The sequence below is a fragment of the Protopterus annectens genome, chromosome 7.part0, assembly GCF_019279795.1.
Source record: "Protopterus annectens isolate FY-2018-M chromosome 7.part0, PAN1.0, whole genome shotgun sequence".
In the NCBI taxonomy this organism is placed as follows: Eukaryota; Metazoa; Chordata; order Ceratodontiformes; family Protopteridae; genus Protopterus; species Protopterus annectens.
The window spans coordinates 1,524,325,740-1,524,351,483 of NC_056739.1; the positions used below are offsets into that span (position 1 = coordinate 1,524,325,740).

General features: G+C 41.3%; 1 protein-coding gene across 2 annotated transcripts in view; it reads left to right on the top strand.

The window, feature by feature from the left end:
• Positions 1-25,744, top strand: part of ATG7 (autophagy related 7) — a 2,350,184-nt gene that overhangs the window by 2,072,946 nt on the left and 251,494 nt on the right. The gene's annotated exons all lie outside the window — the stretch shown is intronic.

Consider the following 25,744-nt stretch of genomic DNA (forward strand, 5'->3'; position numbering starts at 1 on the left):
TCCAGGTACAGATTTGCTGTATTCAGGACTCTTACTAAGCTTCTGAGCCCCCCAAGCCATTCCGTGTTGGAGGGAAGCATTTTAGCTTATTAGTGGGAGTGGTAAGCATCAGGTAGCCTATCTACCACAAGAGGAGTGGTCCCTGTCCCAAAAACTGTAGCTTTTGGCTGTTTGAGCAGTTTTTTTTCCATCTCTTTCAACTTCCTGGCTTGAAAGCCGCACTTGTGCCTGTTTCCCGCCTTTCCTATAACTAGCCTAATCCGGTTAAAGAGTTGCTGTATCCGGGATTGTTAGTAAGCTTCTGAGCCCCCAAGCCTTTCTTTGTTGGAGGAAAGCCTTCTAGCTTATCAGTGGGAGTGGTAAGCACTAGGTAACCTATCCTCCATGGGAAGAGTGAGTTTTGGCCCAGAAATTGTAGTTTATTTGGCCATTTGGGAAGTTTTCCATCTCTTTCAACTTGCTGGTGTAAAAGCCTACGTTTGTACTTGTTCCCCACCTTTCCTGTAACTAGTCTAGTCCAGGTACAAATTTGCTGTATTCCAGGACTCTTTGTAAGATTCTGAGCCCCCCAAGCCTTTCTGTGTTGGAGGGAAGCCTTTTAGCTTATCAGTGGGAGTGGTAAGCATTAGGTAGCCTATCTACCACAAGAGGAGTGGTTCCTGGCCCAGAAATTGTAGCTATTGGTCATTTGGGCAGTTTTTTTCCATCTTTTTCAATGTTCTGGTTTAAAAGCCACACTTTTGCTCATTTCCCACCTTTCCTGTAACTAGCCTAGTCCAGATACAGAGTTGCTGTATCCAGGACTATTGGTAAGCTTCTGAGCCCCGCAAGTCTTTCTGTGTTGGAGGAAAGCCTTCTAGCTTATCAGTGGGAGTGGTAAGCACTAAGTAGCCTATCTACCATGAGAGGAGAGGTTCTTGGCCCAGAAATTGTAGTTTATTGACCATTTGGACAGTTTGTCCGTCTCTTTCAACTTTCTGGTTTAAAAGACCACATCTGCGCTTGTTTCCCATCTTTCCTGTAACAAACCTACTGGGTAGCACTAGAAAGCCTTAGAGTGATACAAGCCTTCTAGCTTAGGAGAGAGACTTTGAAGTGATTAAGTATCAGTTTTCTGTACTTTCTTGCTGTACTTAACTGTTTTCTGCTTAAACGCAGATTTTCTGGCATTTATTGTGATTTAAAAGCTTGTTTTTTTCACATATTGTACTTATTTGACTGCCTGCACTTTTAAAAAGTTGTTTTTTGTTTAAATAATTTGTTTAAACTGTTGTAGGCTACACACTAAAGTGCGATAGCCTTTTCTGATCGTTTGTGGTCATTTAAAACTGTTTTAAGTGTATTTTTTTTTACTGTTTTTGCCTTATCTTTTCAAAAAAAAAATTCCTTGTTTCCCACCTTTCTAAGCTAGTATAGTCCAGTTTTCAGGCTAGTGCTGAATTCAGGGCTGTGATGCTAGTTTCTGAGCTGCCCATACCTTACTTGGATAGAAGGAAGTTTCTCTGTTCACCTGTGAGAGAGGGGATCTTTGAACAACCTATCTGTCCCTGGAGGAGTGGTTCCAGCCCAGAAGTTAGTACTTTATTGGCTAATTTCTATCTCTTTCATTTCCCTACTATAAAAACCGCGTTTGCATGGTTTTGCGCACCGAGCAGTGCCAGTTATCTACTGTGAAATTATTCCCGGCTCCACCAAGTCTCCTCTTCAGTTTTTTCCTTGAAACTAGTCTAACTCTCAACCTAAGCACTCAAAAAGCATCTTACAGCCCAGCACTTGCTCAGACCTAATAGCACGCACTAATATACCCTGACACTGATTGCCCAGCAGGGCAAGGCTCTTTATTCACCCCTCACCAACCAAGCGACTAAGCAGCTCACCCTACTATTTAGACATGACCAAAGGGCAACTTCAGGTGCACTCTCCAGTCCAGCTGGTGAATCTGGGTATCCTGAGGCAATGTTACAACTGCCTCATGTACACAGACAACCCTCTCCTCCCACCACAAAACACTAACATATGCAAGAGATGCAATTATACAGCCAAACTGGAAGCTAAGCTGTCTCCACCCAAGACTGGAACAGACAGTCAAGAGGAGAAGGTTAACATTTGCACCACAAATCCAGCCGCACACAGACCTACTAAAACAGCATTGGCAAAAAATACACATAAATACACAAAATCATGCTCAAAGGTTCTAAATAAAAACCTGCAAAAGCATCAGAGTCCTCTAAAGCAGACACCCAAACAACCTGCACTTCCCATCACAAACCAGACAGCACATAAAACACAAAATCAGTTTGCTGCACAATCACAGCCCTTAAGGCGAAATAACATACCTAACACACTAGTAATAGGTGACTCTATAGTCAGGTACACTGACATCCCACTCATTAGGCTGGACAAACATAAGGTTACTGTTAGCTGCCTGTCGGGAGCCAGAATCTGCCACATAACACAAGCACTCAGCTCACTCCAGAACAATATGACTGTCATTGTTCATGTTGGTGTGAATGACCTGAGACGTACCTTCCTGGACTACATGAAGAGAGACATGGAAGAGCTCTCTGATCATGTAGCCCAGGCTGATATGACACCTGACCCTGAGTAGCATCCTGCCTTCACCAAGAATGATACCTCAGTATAAAGAAAAAATGATCAATTTCAACAATTGGCTAAGCCTCTGGTTTCATTCAAAGGGGATCCAGTGTCTGTCAGCCTGGGATGACATGCTCGACAAGCCGCTTTGCTTCACAAGAGAAGGATTGCACCTGTCACCCCTAGGCTTTCGAATACTGGCCAAGGCTCTTGCTGCCCCCATAGTGCCTTTTTTAGGCAAGGCTCAAAAGTCAAACCCACCTCCGTAAACAGCACAATTAACAAAAAACTGAGGGTTATGCTACTCAGCACCAGGAGTTTAAATCTCAAAATGCACGCGCTCGAAACACTCCTCAGTATGGAGAATGTCGACATCTGTGCAGTAACTGAAACCTGGTTCAAGGCCCAAGAGGGCACCCCAGCACTACTAGGCTACAACTCATACCACACGTTTCGGCCACAGAACACGGACCGAAACACAAAAGGAGGGGGGTGTATCCATATTCATCAAGTATACCTACACCTCCAGGTTAGTGGCGCAGTATGATACCTCTGAGATCATCCATGTGCAACTAACATCAGGCAAATCTGCAATGCAAATTGTGGCCTGCTACAGATCACCCTCCATGACCAAGGACAACCGCTCCACCTTTTTGGAGACACTGGAAAACATGAAGGTCCAACCAAACACCCTGATATTGGGCAATTTCAATTACCCTACCATTCACTGGGAAAACTACTCGAGAACAAGTTCCCAGGCCCAGCACTTCCTGGAACTCATCAACTCAAATGCCCTGGATCAGCTGATAAACTCCCCTACCAGAGGTGAAAACATATTGGTCCTGGTCATCACCAACATGGGCGGCAGGTGTTCCACACCAGAGGTCAACCCGTCACTGGTTAGATCAGACCATAAACTAATCACTCTGGATGACCACACCCCACCACCACCCCCAACTAAGGAAGCCACAGTAAAAAAAACTTTTCTAAAGAAAACTTTACCTTACTTAAGACAGAGGTGGTAAGTTTCACAGCCCCTACGCTAAAGGATAACGCTGCCCAAGATGCAGAAACCTTTACAAATGCACTCTATGAGCACTTACGAGGATGCATGGATTGTGCCATCCCTAGCAAAACCAAGACTCACTCCTCTAAGAGAAGGAAACCAGTTTGGTAGACCCCTGCAGTAAACAGGCTATACAATAGAAGGAGGAAACTAGTTCAGAAAAAATGCAAATCCCAAGAAGGAAAGACATCCCAGATCAGTATCAGTAAGAAACTGAGGTCCCTCATGAAATCATCCAAGGCTAACTTCGAAATAAAAATAGCCAAGGATTCAAAAGATAACCACAAAGCCTTCTTTAGCTATGTTAAGAATCTAAGTGGCAACTCGCAGATATGCACTGAACTAGTGCAAAAATAGCACAAAATATACTGAACCTACTGATATTGCCAACATCCTGGCAGATATATTCAGTGCAAACTTCACCCCCCTCTCACCTCCAAAAGGGCCCACAACAATACCGGAAAAGTGTAGTGTCCCAAAAATCATAGATGCACAGATGAAAACAGCCCTTTCAAAAGCCAAAAACACAGCATCAATGGGGCCATATGGTGTCCCAGGCTGCGTTTTGCAAGAACTACAGAACGAACTAACCCCTCACCTAAACATGCTGTTCATCCTCAGCCACTCCACAGACTAGGTGCCCATAGAATGGTGCACAGCAACAGTTATTCCTCTCCACAAAGGAGGGGCCACAACTGACCCTGGTAACTATCGCCCCATAAGCCTGACTAGCCCGGTCTGCAAGGCTATGGAGCGCATCATCATGGACCTCATTAACAAAGACATTGGGAATCTCCAAACACTTGACCCGACCCAGTTCGGCTTTGTTAAGGGCAGATCATGCCTACTAAACCTGGTTGACTTCTTTGAGACAGTCACCAAGGCCATAGATGAGGGAAAGGTGGTTCACACACAGTCTACCTTGACCTCGCCAAGGCTTTTGACACCATTCCCCACTCGGGTATTACAGAAAAACTCACCAGCCTGAACATAAACCCCCACGTCATGAGATGGGTTGCCAACTGGCTTACAGACAGAACTCAAACGGTAAGAAGAGCGTGCTCCAGGTCCGACTCTAAACCAGTCACAAGTGGTGTCCCACAAGGCTCGGTCCTGGGACCCCTACTGTTGGGCATATACTTCTCAGAAGTACAGGCAAACAAAGGAGGACTATGGCTAACCAAGTTTGCCGATGATTGCAAACTGAGAGCCATAATTGACTCTCCGGCTGACACGGGCATCCTCCAAAAGGGCCTTACTGAGACGGACACCTGGTGTCAAAGTCATGGCCTCAAGCTAAATGCCAAAAATGCATAGTCATCCCGTTTGAGAAAAACGAAACACCCACGTATTACCACATAGGTGGCAGCCCCCTTAATACAGAAGAGGTAATAAGAATCTGGGGACCCAGGTAGATAGTAATTTCTCCTTTGACAATCATATTGCCAAAGTAGTTAGGAAATCCTTCTATGTGGCCCATCTAATTACTAAGGGGTTCGCATCTAGAAAGAAAGAGGTTATAGTGCCCCTCTGCTCATCACTCATTAGACCCATCATAGAGTACAATGCCCCATTTGGGATGTACCTCACAAGACACTTCCAACAGCTGGAAAGACCACAAAAGTACCTCACCAAGAGGATTACTGGCCTCAAACATATGTCTTATGCAGCCCGACTGAAAAAACTCTGGCTGTACTCAGTGGCATATCGCTTACTCAGATGTGATCTCTGCCTGACTTACAAAGCCATGTCCAACTCAGAATTGATGGACATGCTCCACCTAAAGAAATCCAAGTCACTGCGAGCCACGTGCTCTAGTGAGCTAAACCTCACCACAACAATAACTAGAACATGCCGGAGAGAGAGATTCCTGTCACAGAGACTCCCCATGATTTGGAACAAAATTCCAAATTACATCAGGCAGAGCCCCTCACTAACACTCTTCAAGAGAATCCTTGACGAGTGGATGGGTAACAGAAAATGCACCCCTGGGATCACTTCATTGGCTCTGCTTGACAGAGGATCAGTTAATTAATCAATGGGCGAAGCCGACGCACTCTGGCTAGGCTTATAAATGCCCTCGGGCAGATAGCCTAGTACCTACCTATGAACCTATTTATTTGGTGATAATTCTGGCCACTCCTTGACTCCTTGAAAGCCTGGCTGTTTTGTCAGCATTACTATTTGTATTAATATTAATTTCACTCATTATAATTTGATACCCTTTTAAGAGCTTTATAGTAACTGACTAATGGCAATGAATCTACCTTATAATCTGGGAAAAGTTGGTAAAGCAGGTAGTGTGCACCATGTGTGTGTGTGTGTGTGTGTGTGTGTGTGTATTAAATCTCAGGTAGTGTGTGTGTGTGTGTCAGCAGGGACATGAAGCACTAGTTTCAAAGAACAATGTTGGAGGACTTGGCTTAGACACTCAGCTGAGAACCTAATCCTCCAGCTGTGTGCCAGTGTGGAGCCTTACTGGGGACCTGGGGAGGGACAGATGTAGAGCAACTAAACCCTGGACTGTGTATATACCCTGTGTGCTCATAAGGGATATTGTACTTGATGCAGAGTTGTCTGCATCTGGAAATACTGAGTGTATCCATTTGTATTCGAAGTGAGCATCCCTCTCCACTGTCATTGACGAGGATTCATGCTCCTTGATTACTGACCCAGAATGGGGGACAACACAGTATATATTCATGTAAGTAGGTATATATGTATGTATGTATGTATGCTAGTCTAATTTACCCTTCCTGCCCAGACAAGTTGTTAACAAGGAGTTCTTCTGCAAACTGTCAGATTTTAATATCAACTTGAATAAATGCAAGACCTTTCTGGAAGCCTTCCTTGTGAGGCTGTTTAATCTGTTTCCACTGGCCATTGAAAGTAGCAATTAGCATAGATCTGTTCAGATCTGGATGTGGGTCAAAAGTACTTAGATTCAAGAATATCTATTAGTTATCTCACTTTGCTTGAGTTATTGGGATGAATTCATCATGACTCCATACCACCTGACCAAACAAACCATTATAATGCCTAAGCTTTGTGTGTTGTTTTTTTTTTTCTTTTTACTGTGATACATTCACCTAAGAAATCGGTTAGTAAGTCAAAAGATAGACCATGGGCCATCAGAAAAATACAGGTGGAATTCAGTTTCTTTGCTTTGAACTCTGCCTGCATACAACTTGCCCACAGATGTTTCTTCAGCGGGGCTCTTCCAATGTGTGATTCAAGTTAGAAGTCACTGGAAATTGCAGTAAAGAGTAAGAGAAGATTGTATGGGAGATTTATCCACAATCTTAAAGTAGTCTTCTGGGGAGGTGGCACATAGCTGTCAGAACTTCCTCTTGATTCAGCCTGTTCTGAAAGATATTAGGAACTCCTCCAGTTTGACCTGGAGGTGAAAGATTATGTTTTCAACCTGACTTAGTTGCAGGTTATTAGTATCATGGAATATTTTCCTCCCTATAGGAGTACAGGAGAAAGGAGGTTAATATACTGAAACTGTTTGTTTGATAATGGCATTTGGTCTATATGCAGATAGATTAGGGAGAGGCATGGAATTAAGAGCCCTGGGTAGCCCTGTTATTTGGGATTCACTTTTTCAGCTAGGAAAGGGTCACTGACAGCATCCAGAAATTGCACTTTTCTGTTGCGGTAAATAAAGGGCATAATGTAGGTATTATTTCATACTCTTAAACTGTTGTCTCCAGTTTTTCATACTATAGCTACTGAGGAATTCCTTACTACACATACCTAGAAAGTTTTTGGATTGGATATCTACCCTTTTTGTGCTGAGGTAGATGAAGAGGGCAGATCACTGATTTTGCATGCCCTGTCCTGAAATACTTCAAATGGACTGTTTACTTGGTGGATGATGCTGATGATGATGTATTTTTATATGTCAGAGAAACACCATAAGATGCTTCAGTGGTACCTAGTGCATGCTGGAAGGTTGAGCAGTAAGTTGTGATATCCTAAAAATATGTTTCTTGTGATGTCCACAGTCAGTAGGCTAATGTGAAAAGGTCCTTACTGTGTGTGATAGATTATGGGTTGAAAAGTATGATCTTTCTTTTGACACGAAGATTTTGGAGTCGAAAATGTGCCATTGTCATATTGCTCCATTTACTGAGAGTTAGTAGTAGTATCCAGAATATGTATCACTTTAGATCCCCTCTGCAATGTCTAGCTTTAAAATTAGTTGATGTCCTTCCATTCACTGGTTGCAGTATTCTTTACTTATGGGATTCCCTGCTATGGGTAGCCCAACATTCGGCCAGTATAACAAAGCCTACTGTTGCTTTAAGGTATGCCAAACATCACATATAGGCTTCTCGCAAAGTATAGGGCATAAAGGTGACATCCAGATGTACCATCCTCAGAACTTCTTTGTCACCAGTTCAAATGCATCCTTGTATCATCGGTCTGAACACCTGTGTCATTTTTCTGCCAGTTTGAATGCATTTTCTTTCTTCATTTGAATGCCTACATCTTGTTACTGAAGTCCAAGCCATTTCAGATAAGTACTCCATTGGGGGTTATTTTGTCTTGGCGTTCTTTTTGCTTCTGGGGGTTAATGTCATCCAGGAAGGGTAAATGCCAGTGTGGGAGACAGACTACCTGTAAGGGCCACCACAATATGTGTTTATTTTGCTTAGGAGTCTCTCATGATCATAGAACGTGTTCTGTTTGTCAGGCTTTCATACCAAAGACCCTGATTAGTAAGCTTTCTTCCCTTACCTTATATATTGAGAAACAGCACTTTAAGCTTCTTGCTAAGGATACAATGGAAGAAACTTCCTGCCCCGAGGGTCAGCTGTTAGGGAAGAAGGTTAAGAAACTAAGAACAGAATCTTCCGCTGTCCAGCCTTTGCCAGTTGTTTCATCTGAGGTCGATGAGAACCCAGAGGTTTGGTCAACTTTGTTGTTGGATTCCTCTGCAGCAACTGGGTTGGAGGCCTGTGAGGTTCCGACTTACAGCATGTCTAATGAGGCCTTGCAGGCATCCATTTCTGATGTTCATGGGGAACCACGGTTAATCATTTTCAGGAGGTCTAGGGGTGTTCCGCAGATTCTACTTGGGGAAGAAGTTCCTGCTATGGTTATTGAATGCCATCCTGGGTCAGAGCCTTCTAAATTGTATAGGGTGGGCATTCCTTTATCCTGCTCCTATGAATCCACAGAGTGGCAGGCTTTTACTCAGGGTCTGTTTAATGCTTTGATGGCATTAAAAACTCCTCAGGGGGTTTCTGTTCATGCTCACCCTTGGTCTTCTACTTCCCTTAAAAGTCCTAAGGAACAGGATTCCTCTGAGGGGGAGTCAGATTTGGATGAGGAATCCCTTGCTTAGTCTTCCCAGATTCCTTCTCATTTGGACTATGGGTCAGAGGAATAGGAATCTAATAGTCCTGATACTCCTTTTGAAGAAATGTCCTTTGGCGACACAGTCTCTAGGATGATGGATTTTTTTAAATGGGATTGTGCTCAGGTGTCTGAAATCCAAAAGAGGTACTATGAGTTGCTGTAGATGGAACCTCCGAAACATTCTGCTATTCCTTCTGTCTTGGCTGCTTTGTTGGATGCTTTTTCTAATGCCTCTGAAGCTACTGATTCTCTGTCCCCTGCTCCTAAAAAGCCCAATAGATTTTAAAGGGTGACTGAGGATTGCAACTTTTTTGTATAAATGTCCTGCTGCTGGCCCCTCAGTGGTTTCTGCAGCCTGTGACAAGCCTTCTCAATTACTTCCCTCACCCAAGTTGCTGCCTTCTGATAAAGACAGTAGAACCAAGGAAAGGCTAGGTAAGAAAGTTCACACTTCAGCTACCCTGTTTTTATGGCTATTAATTATCAGACCCATATGTCCAGGTTATCTATTGGCTCTTCTTTCTCAGGCTTGTCAGCTTATTTCTGCTCTCCCAGACTCTGAGAGTAAAACGTCTGCTCTTTCCATGCAATGGACTTCTTAAGTGGTTCATCATTCTGTTAAGTGTAGTTATGATGCAGCAGATGCCTCTTCTAGGGCTGCTGCTTTTGGTTAAGTGATAAGGAGGTATTCTTGGCTTAGGCTTTAGCCTTTACTTGATAATATCAATGCTAAGTTGTTGGATGCTCCTCTTGATAATAAATATTTGTTTGGGGAAGCCTTACAGGAACTTAAACATGTGTTTGTCTCTCCTGTGCCTAAATTTCAGAAAAACTACCCCAATAATCCAGCCTTTGTTTACAGACAATCTTGCACTCCTACTCAGGGCAAAAAGATAGGCAAGATAGTTCCTCCTACTAAAGCTACTCAGACTCCAGGGACTCAGAAGTCTTTCTTTCCTGATAAACCAGGTGCTGTGTGTTCCTCTTTCTCTTTACTTTTGTCTTTCTCTTGCTGTTTGGCTTCAGATTACTGAAGATTCTTGGATTCTCTCCATTATTCACCAGGGGTACTTCATGGTGTGAAAATCCCATCCCCTTTATGGGCATTCACCAGCCTCCTCTGGAACAACTTCCTTTTTTCCCCAGAGGTTCTTTGAGGAGTTTTGACTCAGGGTACTATTCAGGAGGTACTTGCATTCCAAACAGGGTGGGAGTTTTACACTAGTGTTTCTAGTGTCCAGAAAAGAGAGTACTTGGAGACCAGATCTAGATCTGTCTCATCTAAATACTTTTCTGAAGGTTCCCTCCTTTCTAATGTTGCCCCTTCTCATTCTTTTTCCTTTTTTGATACCTCATGTCTATATGGTGTTTTTGGATCTCAAGGATGCTTTCCATATTCCGATCCATCCCCTTTTCAGGAAGTTTTTGCATTTGTGTCGCTTACTGGCATTTTCAGTTCTTTGCTTTGCCCTTTGTCCTTTCTACTGCCCCAAGGATACCCACAAAATGCCTCGCTCCTGTAATTGCTTTTTGCAGGCTTCAGAGGATCCATATATTTCCTTACTTGGATGACCTGCTGATTCAGGCATCCCCTCCAGAGATCCTGTTGCAAAGTCTTCATTTTGCCATTTCTCTTCTTCAGAGCAAAAGTATCACAATAAACTTCAAAAAGTCTTCCCTGACTCCTTCTCAGGATCATGCCTTTCTGTGTTGTAGCATTCAGGCGGTGCTTATGCTGGCATTCTGCCTCCTCCAGAGGCCTTAACTCTCATCTCTTTTTTTCAAACTCTTATTTCTCTGGCCTCCATTACAGCCAGTGAGCTTCTGAGAGCTTTAGGTTTCATGGCGTCCACCATTCCTATGCTCTATTTGGCCAAACGCCACGTAAATACATTTTCAGTGGTCTGAAGTCAGTTTGGCTTCAACATGCACATCCCCTAGACTTTGTAGTTCTTCTTCTTCCTTGTTTCAAGAATAAACTTCATTGATGGATTCAGCAGTTGTCTCTAAATCCAGGGCTCCCTTTTTTATCCCCTCTCTTCCCTCTCAGGAACTGTTCACAGATGTTTCAGACTTGGGAAAGGGAGCAGCTTTCAGCTCCTTGAAGATACAGGGGGTGTGGTTGCCTCTTCAGCAGAAGGAGCAGATCAATGTCAAAAAGATGAGAGCTCTTCTGCTGGCTCTCCAGGCTTTTCATCCTCTTTTTCTCTCCAGGGCCTCTCAAGTTATTTACAGGCACACAGTAATGTGTTATTTAAGCAAACAGGGAGGAATAAGATCTTACCCTCTTTGCTGGTTGACACTCCTGGTATGGGATTTTTCTGTATAGTATCAAGTGACTCAGGCAGTATGCATCCCTTCCAGTCAACATTGTGGCAGACACTCTGGACAGGTCCTTAACTCAATCCCACGAATGGATACTTCACAGGGATGTGTTTGTGGACATTGTCCACCAGTGTGGTACTCCTCGTGTAGATCTATTTGCCTCCCTCTGAATAGACAACTTCCTCTATTTTGTGCCAGAGTCCTAGGTCCTTTGATGTGGAAGGTAGATGCCCTCTCTTTTTCTTGGAAGGGGATGTTTCTTTATGCGTTCCATCACCTTCCTCTTATTGCAAAAGTCCTGTTCATAATTCAACAGGATGCTCCCAAAATCTTGTTGTTGACTCTCTTTTGGCCACAACAGCATTGGTTCCCTCTGCATTTAGCAATGAGCAATTGTCACAAGTTACCTCACGGCATGGACCTACTCACGCAATACAAGGGATCTCTCACCATCACCACCTGTCTACTCTTCAGCTGACACTGTGGGTGATGAAACTTTGATTCCACATAGACACTTTTTTTTTTCCTGACGACGTGCTAAGGGTCCAGCAGGAGGCCAGGAAGCCCACTACTAGGAAATCCCACTTATCCAAGTGGAAGAGGTTTTCTTTTTGGTGTCTGTGTCATAACCTTGACCCACTTACTGTGGATGTTCCTCTGGTTCTCTCTTATTTTTGTGAATTTCTCGATGCTGGTTTGGCTTATTCTGTTAAGGCCCACTTATCTCTCCTTGCCTACCTTTATCTCATCCTTTGGCTTCTAGATTTGAGGCTAAACATTTCCTTAAAGGTATCCTTCATATGAGACCTCCAAGGAAGCCTGTTCCTCATCCCTGGAATCTTAATTTTCTTTTTGAGAAGTTGACTCAGGCTCCTTTTCAGCCTGCTACTTCAGCTTCCTTGCAACATTGTTCATGGAAGACTGTTCTTTTATTGGCTATTACTTCTGTCAGAAGAGTGCCTGAGCTTCAAGCCTTTATGGCTTGTCAGCCTTTTTTGATATTTCATAAGGGCAGGGTGTCCTTGCGTATTAACCCTTCTTTTATGCCTAAGGTGGTTAATGAGTTGTCACTTATTTACCTACTTTTTCCCCTCTCCGCAGTCTGCCATTGAGAGGGTGTTGCGTACTTTGGACATGCATAGACAACTGAGATTTTATTTGGGTAAGACTAAGGCTGTTAGAAAATGTGATAATTTGCCTGTTTCTTTTTATCTTAAGTCCTTAGGATTAGTTGTATCCAAGCAAGCTATTCATTTTTGGATTTCAAAGGCTATTTCTTGTTGTTATACTTTTCATGGTAGGAGCCTTCCTTCTTCTGTAAAGGTCATTCTGCTACAACTGTGGCTTCTTCTGGTGCTTTTTGCAAGAGGTTGGATACTAATTATATTCTTGAAGCAGCTACCTGGACTTCTGTACATACGTTTACCAAGCACTACAAATTGTATGGTATCTCAAGAGCTAGAGCTGGTTTTGCTATGGCCATTTTGCATGACTTTTTAAAGGGATCTACTGCTCCTTCCTCCTCCTATATTTCTTTAGCTTTGGCACTCTCCCATAAGCGAAGGATACTGTAACCAGTGAATGAAAGAATGTAGTACAGTTGTGTAAAATCTTACCATAACAGTAGATGCCCTTTCCTTCAGTGTTGCAGTATTCAGTCCCTCCCTCCTTCCCGCTAGTCCTTCTCCCTGGATGTACTGGTTGCGTCCTGGGTTTCCTTAGACTGCTGTTACTACTGGGGCAATCACTTCTGAGGATGGTATGTCCAGATGTCACCTTTATGCCCAATGCCAAGTGAAGAGCATAAGTGTGATGTTTGGCATACCTTAAAGCAACAGTAGGCTTTGGTATACTGGCCAGATGTCGGGCTACCCTCGGCGGGGTATCCCATAAGTGAAGAATACTGCAACACAGAAGAAAAGGACATCTGCTGTTATGGTAAGATTATACACAACTATACTTTCTTTGACATCTACATGAAGATCCAAACTGTTCATAAACATAGTGTGCAGTTGCCTAGATAGGTTCTGTGCAGTAATATTAGTATGCTGCCTCTAATTACTACAGTCAGTTTATCGAGATGGATTATGGTGACTTCAGGTGGTATACAGATGAATGACATTTTTGGTGAATGGTGCACAAGCACGCATAGTGGTATAATGGGCTCACTGACGCTATGCACTACCTCAGTATGTACTGTGATAGTGCTACACAAGACAGCAGGGAGCAACTTTTTAGTAAAGTAGGCTGTGTTTGACATACCTTACTAAGCAGCTGTTCCTGCTGTGCTGTGGTCTGCTATCATGCAATACAGCAAATTCATTAAAGTTTTTTCAGTCACTTGGCATGACAGCAGAGCTTGGGTCATTATTTAATGTGGTAATGAGAGGATATAATGCTGCAGAAGTTTCCAGTGGTAAAAGCTTGGCAGCATCACTGTGTGAGTGGTGAGGATAATGTGGTTCTCTTAGCTGTAACAGAGTGTTGAGGGATCTTTTGCATGCATGTTTCAAACACAGAGCACTGTGGCTAAGCAGTGGGGTAGGACTGCAGACAGTGTCATACCACGTTGTTCAGCATTTTCTTTAAAACACACAGGGACTTGGTACACCTTTCTGCTAACCAGCTCTGCTTAATGGAGTACAATGGAGTACTAATTAGCAGATGCTGTAGAGATTATACGTGTAAATTATCTAAGTGAAGCCAGGAAGGTGTAAATTGTTTTCAGTATGACTAAATCATAATAACATGCAATAGAATCTGTAAGATTTGTTATACAATAACATTATGCTTCCTGCATTTGAGTTACAGTTCTTTAAGTTGTTGAGTGCTATTTACAGACTTTCAAGTACTATTAGTATTATTCAATTGCTTATATTGTTACCTTTTGCACTGTGAGCTGAAATATCAGTTGAGATATGCTGTCTCTGCCTCCCAGGTGACCTTAGAACTCATATTATTCAGTGCTATGAGCCTTAGACTGTAATTTGAAAGACTACATCTGGCAACCAATACCTTTGAAATTAAGCACACGTAAAGAACTTAGCTGTAATGATTTTGTGTGTTTTATTCCTATTCACCTGAAATGCTTATTAATCCACAAATAACAATTTAGAAATTTAGTTTGTTATTTGAACCTAATCCAATTGTTGGGAGTTGGCATAATGGTTAAGGTGTTTGCCTTACAGATACAAAGTACAGGGTTTGATTCTCAAAGGGGATAATTGGCTAGGCTTAAGATGGCCTACTTGGGCAATTAGGGGTTGGCATAATAGTTAATGTGTTTACCCCAAGGACAAGAGATGCAGGGTGTGATTCTCACCAAGAGAAATTGGATCAGCTTAAAATGGCCCACAAGGGCATTTAGCATAATACTTATTTATGAACCTGGTGTAGATCATCATAGTATGAATTATGACATATTGAAGTATGTTGCTTACGTTTTTATGGATGTGATTGAGGGAGGTTTTATAAAGAAACTGTTACTGTTGATTATGTCTGCATACTTTTTCTCACACAAAAATCAGTTATTTCTGTAGTGCAGCTGTTTATTTTTTCCTCCATGTACTATATATATATATATATATATATATATATATATATATATATAGTTTCACTTTACAATCCCAAAATGCTGAAATAACGAAATTCAGAATCTCGAGACTGTAAAGCCAAAAACTTAAAAACCTGAAACCCCAAAAGTGGGAAATTCAAAATCATGACTGCCCACATACACACTCCACATACAAACGAGCACACGTACACCTTCCTCCCTACACTACAAACCAACACAACACACAAACACACACACACACACAACAAAACAAACACATGCGTGCACCCTACATATAAGCCCCCCACACATATATACTAACTCCGAGGTTGCACTAAAAACACAAACACACAAAAACCACCACTACACATTCTACACTCCCCTTGCACAAAAACACATCACATATGTACAAATACCACCACTCTCAACACTTACATACTCACAATCTTACCTACCCTAACCCACACCTCAAAACTCCAAACACACTCACACACACTAAAATCCCTACCAAAACCCCTAGTAAAACATCACTTACCTGAATCTCTAGCTACATCCACATACCAGACCATACATCACGAACACAGGGAATCCCATGTTACATACGCGCCTCCACAACTGCTGATTCAACAATTCCGCATTCGGCATTCTGCACGTTTGCACAAGTGCAGTTTTGACACTTCAGTCTCGAGCTACTGAAGTTCAATATTTCAGTAGTTCCAGATTCTGAAGTGAAACTATATATATATATATATATATATATATATATATATATATGTGTGTGTGTGTGTGTGTGTGTGTGTGTGTGTGTGTATATATATATATATATATATATATATATATATATATATATATATATATATATGTGTGTGTGTGTATCTATATATATATATATATATATATATATATATATATATATATATATATATATATATATAGTTCACACTACTGTGTTGTATTTCAGAAAAGCTGGAAAGGATAATTAGATATCTACTTGGTAGTTCAGTTTATGGCTGTTATTTATAGTCATTGTACAAATGCATTACGGGTATCCTCAGTGTACATGAATGAACATAGCTAGTCACGATTTGTAGAGGCCATTTAATTTAATGTGCAATGGCTGTGAGTAAATGTAAGAAAAATTAATTATAATGAATAATGATATAAATGAGAACTTATGTAAAGAGGTGTACGCTAATGAAGTGTTTTTTCACCCGGTTGCAATTCAAAGTCAGATTTTCGCACCTTCATCACATCTGTTGCAAACAGCACTGATGTAGCTATTATATCTTCTTTGCAATCCACATTAGATGCTTGCTGACCATGTAAAAATGTTTTAAGCTGTTCTTTGTCTGCATTGATACTTTGTTCTGTACCATCACTGCACATAAAATGCCACAAAACTATGGGAAACCATGACCAGGAACCGCCAGAATAATTGAACTTCCTTTTGATAAAATATCCTTTTAATAAAATATCTAGATGAAAATCAAAAGTCTAAAGTCATAGAAATGCCAAAGAAATGTTATGACCACTTTACAGGTAAATCCAAAAGTCACGAAACAAGTTTGCTACAGTTTAAAAGTAAATAACAAAAACCCGAGTGCTGTATGCTACATTTTAAAAATATAATTTTTTTGTGTTTGTTTTTAAACCAAAACATGAGCGCTGAAGCGCTTCATACAGACAGTTATAAACTATATTACTTGCTTGTTTGCTGCAGATTAAAAGGAGGATTGAAGGCAGGGCAAAGAAATGGGACCTAAATGGGCAGGGCTGGCTAGAGAGGCCATGTCATGCATCTGTTTGGTGTGCTAGTAGATTTTCTGCTGGTGAGTGCGTAGATCTGCTTATTACAGTGAAGTGCTTTTTTTTGCTGCTCTTCTGAGGGGGTAGTGTGCTCTACCATGTATGCACAATCACTAAAAGACACCAAAGTACATTTTCTCAGTTTTCACTAATCATTTCCACTGCTGCTGCAATGATTTCCCATTTACAAATGACAGCATACCCCAGTTTATGGCTATAACAAACATTTCTTAAAGTGAACCCAATAATCTTACCTAATTTTGAACCGTTTTTTTCTTAGCTTATAAAGTCTGTATTTCTGTATTTGTCTAACTAATTAGTCTCCTAGCTTGAGTAATATCAATTTATAATATGATGCCATTAAACAGCACTCATGTAAATTCAAATTCTGGTTCATTTACACATTTTCTATGGGAATGAGGCCCTTTTTACTTTTTTTTTTTTTTAATGAGTAATAAACTAGTATCTGCAGTGCTTTATCCACGTAACAGGTCCTACTTAATGCTTATCCACAAGTACTTTACACTATTGCCTATAGGAATGTTTATAAAATGACTGTGAGCTACCTTTGCAGCAGCTAAGACATTAAAGAACTAGGTATCAATTTCTTAATAATTAAGATTAAAAATAAATCGCCAGTAGTCCGGTTTTCAGTGCTACTATTTTCAACTGAACCGATATGTAAAAACATGTAGTATAAGCTTTTCATATCAGTCATCTAACTAGATAAGCTAATTGGCCAGACATAAGACAGAATTAACTAATTTTTGGTTAATGTTTGTAAGTTTATTGACACTGCTAAGAATTTTTATAACAGCAGCATGGTAATCCAGGAGTTTTGCTAATGTTCAACTTGATCAAAACCTTTAGGACTAAATATGACAATTGGTTATGCATGCCTTATAGCAGATATCTCCCAAGGTCTTGATTGAACTTAATGTATTGCTTAAGTTGTTGTTGTTCTTCTTTCGGCTTTTCCCGGTTAGGGGTCGCCCAAGTGGAACTCCTGTCAGCTAATGATTGGCAGTAGATTTTTATGGTGCCGAGGTGCCAGCCCGACGCCCAACCTTCACCGAAGGCACGCCCATTCATGCATGTCTTTCAAACGCCACTTGACCGCGAGGAAGACATGCAGACTCCACACAGAAGGTACTCCAGCCGAGAATCGAATGGGAGGACCTCTTGCTGTGAGGCAATAATGCTACTGCTGCACCACCACGGCCTAATGTATTACTTAAGTAATTCCCTGAAACTGCTTTGTACTAACTTTTATTAAAATTATTTTAAAACTTGTCAGTAAATAGTAAGTTCTATTTATGTCATCAGTTTCAAAGCTATGCTTTTTGTTTTGTTTTGCTTTTGCTAAGGAAGAACATTTTTATTACAGGCTTTACAACATCACCTTTATAGTGTACAAACACTTTTAACAAATCCTTTGTGGGTAACACAATAGTGTTACAGAAAGGGTATATGTTTACATATAGCACCTGCTTCACATAAATCCTGTCTATAACAAGAGCATTTAATTATAACTGACATCTATAAGCAATCCAGATAATGAAGACTTTGACAGTATAGTAACATTCTTGGCAACAGAGATCCTGTCTCACTGAGTAGTTGTTTAATTATCAGGTGCATCAGTGGTAGTCATCATTCTTCAAATTAATATTTAAAAAGTTCTTTACCTCAGATTAATGACACCTTCGTACTAATGCACCATTATCTATTTAAATCTGCTTGATCATCTACAGTGCAAGTCAAAAAGCTAGAGCAAACATGAGATCTAAGTTTCAAGGACTTTTTTACATTTAACAGTCATTGACAATGCATTGCATGCCTGTGTATCCAAGCATGGAGTTAGGGCATCAGTGAAAACATGTCCTACAACTATATGTTTATGGCCATACAGCAGTCCATCTCTGAAGTCACCATCCATACACTTTAACAGGCAGGAGTGACATGACCAGTGAATATATGAGGTGTGTTGGGGGCTATTCAATGAATTAGTTGGGGGAATAGATGATTTATGCCTTTTGTGAAGGATAAGATATGAGCCAATAAACAGATTCAAAAAAGCATTGGTTGAACCATACCTCCCCAAAATGTTGTTTTTCTCTTGGTTTGCAGAGTTGACTCCTGTATTTATGATGTTTGCTTCTGGACGGAGCTATTGCTCTGAACTTTTGAAGCAAAAATACTAAAACTAATTCATGTTAGTGGGCTGCATTTACTTTATCATATGCCACTTGTAACCTGACATCATTGAACTACAAATCACTCATCTAGGTGGATTAATTATCCACTAATAGCTTGCTACAAAACACTTTCTTTCTGCCCTTGATAGCCATGTAAGATTCCTCAGTGTTCTAAGTGATATAGCCTTTCTCACAAATTCTCTTATTTTGGGTGGCTTTAACTCCATCCATCCACAACCCCTTTTTCCCATTTTTGCACATGGGGTCAGGGTGTCACTTCAACAGTAACAGTCATCTGGATCCAAGGATTTGCACTGCCAGGTGGCTAACCCTGCCACTGAAGTTCAACCATACCACACATGTGTACATACACTTACACCTGTGGCCAGTTTGGAGTGTCCAATCCACATACTGCATGTCTTTGGAATGTGGCAGGAAACCTACCCTTCAATAAACTGGGATACCTATAACTCCAATGTAAGATATGCCTAAAACCTTCTTGACTTAATAAACAAAACATTTCCTTGAGCAGTAAGTAAATATAAATACTAGAGAATATTGCGTTCTTAATCTAACTCTTACAAATATGGCTCCCTCTTGCTCAATCCTCTGGTATCTCCTTCCCAGTGTAGTCTGATCCTAAACTTGTGACTTTCTTTAAACTCTCCAAAGCACCTGCAACAAACCCCAGTTAATTTAAGGATTGCACACATGCCACCCTCAACCTAATGTGTGATATCTCCCCAGACCTTAATAGAGCAGAAAGATTCACTGAGGAATTCTACGCCCCTTTCAAAAATATACAGAGAGGTAGCAGTCCCTACCAGTATCTTGGGAAATTCTAAAGCAAATTTCTGTGGTGGTCTTCCACCACCATAAATAAACGATGTAACAAAAGGAAGAAACTCCTTAAATTTAATAAATCCAAAATCTATATTCTCAAGGGTCATATCAAAAGCGTTACTAAAAAAATGAAGCATACAATCAGTTCCACTAAAGCAGAGCATGAACTTAGACTGATCTCTAAAGCCAAAGATAGTTATAACGCCTTCTTAAATTATGTTAGAAAACTAAAAAAAAAAAAAAAAGCTACATGGAATGTATTATAACTGAACTCATAAATGGGGATATCAAGAATCTTGTTAAACTTGACCCTCAACAATTTGATTTTGTGAAGGGTAGATCTTGTCTGTTTAATCTGGAAAATTTCTTTGAAAGAATTTCAGAGGCTGTAGATGGTGGCCATGCAGCGCTTGCAGCATATTTTGACCTGGCAAAGGCCTTTGACGCCATTTTCCATGCTGACATTATACAAAAGCTAAATGCTTTAAAAATCAACCCATATGTAGTAAGATGGATAACAAACTGGCTAAAAGAACCCACAAAGTGCATATTGAAAGTTTTTTAGAAAGCATGAACGTGATTATTGGTGCCCCTCAGGGCTCAGTGCTGGGACTTCATTTTGGAATTTACCTCTCAGATCTTCAGTAGAGAACCAAGACCTCTGGTTTACAAAGTTTGTAGACAATTGCAAGCTATGGGTTGTTGTTATGTCATACTATGACACCCAAATTCATTACAATAAATTCACCCTAGTAAACTGTTTATATACTAAAAATGGACTCAAAATAACTATTAAAAAGTATTGTATCATCACTTTTTGGTAGACAAACCTTTGTTTTACCATATTTTCTAGACAACACATCTCTACAAAATGAATATGGTTAAGGATGTAGGTACTTGGGGTGATAGCTCCCTCTCTTTTGATCATCAGAAAACAACTGTTGTCAGGAAATTGTCCTGACAGAGTGCTCTTCAAACTATCTGGAGATATACAGAGCTGAGTATATTTTTCTGGCACTTCAGAATTGTGTACTGGTAATTGTTGTTTGACTAATTTTATATCATTGCTGGCTGACTTCAGAGTTGTGCACTGTTATTTTTGCTTCACTGTATAGTTTTTCAGATCTCTACTGAAGGTGTTTCACCCCTACCCCTATTTCTCTGTGTCTTACGTTGGTATAACTGGTTTTACATCCTGTGTGTTATCTGACTATCTCAAGGATTACTTGCATAAAATTAGACCCTCTTAGTAACAGCCTGCATATCATTGCTGGAGCCTGCCTGTCTCCTGACAGAGTGCTCCTCAAACTATCTGGAGATATACAGAGCTGAGTATATTTTTCTGGCACTTCAGAGTTGTGTACTGGTAATTGTTGTTTGACTAATTTTATATCATTGTTAAAAAGTAAAGACAACAATGTAAAAGTATCCAAAGACTCCAACAGGTCTGGAAGATGTTAGCTCCACACAAATACTGCACGGCTCGAACAGGTTACAAAATATTTATTGTCCACAGCAAAAACAAGAAAACTACCGGTTAAGCGCTTTCATCTGATAAAGCAGACTTCATCAGAACAATGTAATCATAGTACTCAAGTCGTTTAAATGCACTTTTAGGCGCCAAAAATTTTTTAAAAAGTTAGTACTGATATTGAATCATCACTGACAACTGACAAACTTAATCTAGCTATCAAAAACGTACCCAGTTTAATAACACTTGTGTTGTCAGAATAAAAACTCTTAAAATATGTACAAAATTTCAAAATATGTACAAAATATCAAAAAATGTACGAAATGTCAGAAAATGTTGACCTAGTGATATGAACTTGTCCAATAATCAATGTATATGAAAAACAAAAGGTGTAAGTAAAACATATAATGAAAACAAAAATAAAAAAATCACATAAATATAAAAAGATGACTTATACACATCTCTAACTATGCATAACAATGCGTACAATAATAAAGATAAAACCTTATGCCATAACCAAAAATGGTTTAATACTGATGTGATCATTGATGCCTGGTGGTCTCTATATCATTGTTGGCTGACTTCAGAGTTGTGCACTGTTATTTTTGCTTCACTGTATAGTTTTTCAGATCTCTGCTAAAGGTGTTGATTTTCCCATGCCCACCTTCCCTATTCCTGTCTTGTTGTTTAAATTTGGAGGTTTTTGCAGTTGCCCGCCCCCACTGTAGATTTGATCTGAGACACTCCCCCCACTCCCATCTCTTTACCTCATTCTACCTAATAGACTCCTTCTGCACTTGTTTTTAGTCATTTTTAATTTAATTGCATTTTTTAAACTGTTTGGTCTAACATTGCTACATACTCAAGTGTGCTAGCTTGTACTGCATTTGAAATGTTTTTACTGCTGTTTTAGCTACTTTTCTGTATATATATTAAAAAAAATACCTTTCCTGTAACTAGTGTAGCCCAGATTCAAATTTGCTGTATCCAGGACTGTATGTAAGCTTCTGAGCCACCCCCCCCCCCAAGCTATCTGTGTTGGAGGGAAGCCTTCTAGCTTATCAGTGGGAGTGGTAAGCACTAGGTACCCTATCCTCCACATAAGGAGTGGAGACCCAGAAATTGTAGTTATTGGCCGTTTGGGCAGTTTTTCCATCTCTCTCAACTTTCTGATTTAAAAGCCCACATTTGCACTTGTTTCCCCCCTTTCCTGTAACTAGTTTAGTCCAGATACAGATTCTTAGTTTTAGCACTTGAATTTGCTTATGCGTGATCAGCACTTGTTCAGAACTTGTAAGCACTAAATAACCTACTAATTACTACAGCATTCAACCTTCCTCATTACCTAAAGGCAAACTGTTTTGGTACTTACTTTCCTCACTTGCTTAGAGAAAAACAGCTCTTGTACTCACTTTCCTCGCTTATCTAGAGGAAAATAGTTTTTTATTCAAGCATGTCTGAGGGTCAGCTTCCAGTGATGTTCATCGTGCATACAGCTGCAGTCATAACAGATGGGTTCTCTTGCCGTCAGGCGGGTCCTCGGTCGGCCGAATTCCAAAGTCTAGGTCCGGCGTCAGTTGTCGTCGCTTCTTCCCTGACGTCAGTGCGACAGGGGTATAAAAGAACCAGCCGACGCCATTTTCTTCAGTCTTTCTTGCCGCACGGTGCCCGAAGCAGAAGCAGTTCGCAAGTGCCGGCCGGCCAGCTCCTGAGATTATGAAAATTTGGAAACCGAAGTCTTCTTGAAAGCTAAGTACCCCGTTGGGGAAACTTTTCTTGCCTCAGACCGATGTCAGACAAAGTTAATAATTGTATTTCTTGTGGGAAGCAAATACCGCATAAGGATTTCCATTCCCTCTGTATAGCTTGTTTAGGCCCAGATCACGATGTCTCGGTCTGTCGCTTTTGTGCTACTTTCAACAAACGCACCATTAAGCGTCGGGCGGAGTTTGCCCAGCATTATTTTGGGAAAGCATTTAACTATATTATGTCGTCGGATACTCCGACTTCAGTTTTGTCTAAAAAACGCAAAGATAAGGACCGACACACGAGGTCTGCGGCCTCTACCGACACCACGCCAAAGCCGACTACACGTGGTCCGGTTCTCAGCGAGGCACCTACGCAGCCCCTGACTACCGACGACACTTCTTTGGCGGTGTCTCCTGTGCCCGAGGTCGCAGGCTCCTCGGCCCACCCCTGACTACAGATACCGAAGCCACTCTTGGCGTTGAAACTCAGAATGTGGACAGGTCCACCTCCACTCAAGGTGTCTTCAGACCTTCCTCTTCTTTCTCCATCAAGGCTTTCACTAAGTCTAAAGCAGCCTTGCACTCTAAGAGACAAGCTACACAGGGCCCATCTACAGGCCCCATGCCTAAGAAACAGATGCTTAAAATGGCTGAGGATTTAATTACTCTTATCAGGGGTACTCAGCCCCCACCGGACAAAAGGCCCAGAGTGGAGGAAGATTCCCCCTCCTCTGATCAGGGCTCCATTATTTCAGAGCACTCTGATGATCAGGAACATTCTTACTCCCCTTTTGAAGACTCTGATGCGGAGGAGTCCATCCCTTCTGTATCCCCCCCTGAGGATTACTCATTTGGGGAAACTTTGCATACCTTAAGGGAACACTTCCACTGGGAAGGCCAAGATTATTCAGATTCCAAGAAAAGGCTTAGGGAATTTCTCCTGCTACCTCAACACAGGCCTCTGGCTATACCTCCTGTCTTGGACATCCTAGATGATGTTTACTCGGAGGCCTGCCTTAACCCGGACTCTCTACCTCCAGCTCCAGTAAAGCCTGACAGGTACTACAGGGTTCCTGACTCACACCAATTTCTATACAAAAGCCATGCTGCTGACCCAGAAACCATCTCACAGGGCCCCAAGGGAGTTAAGGCATCCACTGCTAAAAATCCATTACCTTCCGAGAGAGACTCCAGATCCTTAGAAAGGTGGGGGAAAAAGGTATATACCTCGGCTACCTTAACCATGAGGGCCTTAAACTGTCAGTTCCATATGCTAAAATACCAACAGTTTTTGTTATCACAATTGAAAAGTAAAATGTCACAACCTGAACAATCAGACTTGAAGGAGTTGCAGGATTTGATGCATAGTGCAGAACAAGTGGGTAAGCATACCTTACAATGTGGTTTTGATGCTCTAGAGGCCTCATGTAGAGCTGCTGTTACAGGATCAGTCATACGTAGGCATGCCTGGCTTAAGGAACAAGCCTTGCCTGATCATGTTAAAGCTAAATTACTGGACGCCCCTCTTCAAAAGGATGTATTATTTGGTGCTAATGCTGAGGAGGTATTAAGGAAAATGGAGGAAAAGGCTAAATCTATGCAAACTGTGAAAGATTTTCTACAGGTACAACCCCCACATTTTAGTAGAAATTGGCCTTCCAAAAACTGGTCCTTTCCTGCCACGGACAGACCCCAAAGAGGCAGATACAGGTGCCCGAGGGGCAGAGGACAATCCCAAGGATCGTTTAGAGGCAGACAATGGCAAGCTCCTACACAAAGAGGTGGTGAGGATAACTCGCAATCTTTCAGAAAGCAAACCCAATGACTTTCCCCTTTGCATGCCAAGCAAGTCTCAAATGGCAGCCCCCTTAGGAGGAAAGCTGGCATTATTTTCAAAAAATTGGCATATTGTCACAAAGGACAAATGGATCTTGGACGTTATAAACAGAGGCTACAAATTCCATTTTCACACCCTTCCAAAAATGAGAGGCATGCCAAACCTGCCACACAATCAAAGGGCAGAGGCACAAAGGCTAATTACAGATCTCATAAACATGAAAGCTATTCAAGAGGTACCTACGCACGAACAAGGTCAAGGTTTTTATTCCAGGCTATTTCTGGTACCAAGGAAGGAAAAAGATTGGAGACCTATTTTGGACCTACCCATCCTAAACACATTTCTACTCGTACCAAAATTCAAGATGCTCACTCTACAGCAACTTCTTCCCATGCTGGGCAAGGAGTCTTGGCTGGTAACACTGGACCTCAAGGAGGCATACCTACATGTCCCAATCAGACAAAATTGCAGAAGGTACCTCAGATTTCTTGCAGGTTCAACCCATTATCAATTCTCTGCATTGCCCTCTGGCTTATCTACTGCGCCCAGAGTATTCACAAAATGCCTGGCATCAGTAATTGCCTACTGCAGACTTCAAGGGATACAAATATACCCCTATTTGGACGACTGCCTGATCCAAGCGGACAGCAAGCACATTCTTCTGAAACATCTGGCTTATGTAATAATGTTGTTGAACTCTCTGGGATACACAGTCAACCAAAACAAATCAAGGCTAATACCCTCTCGGAAGATAATTTTCCTGGGTGCCAATTTGGACACAAACACCCAGATGGCCTACCTCACGCCAGAGAAGCAGGGGCAACTAATTCAATACTTCAGAGCACTAGCAAATTGCACCAGGCTGACTGCAAGGAAAATCCTGCAGGCTCTGGGATTCATGGCATCTTGCATCTTATTAATCCCATGTGCAAAGC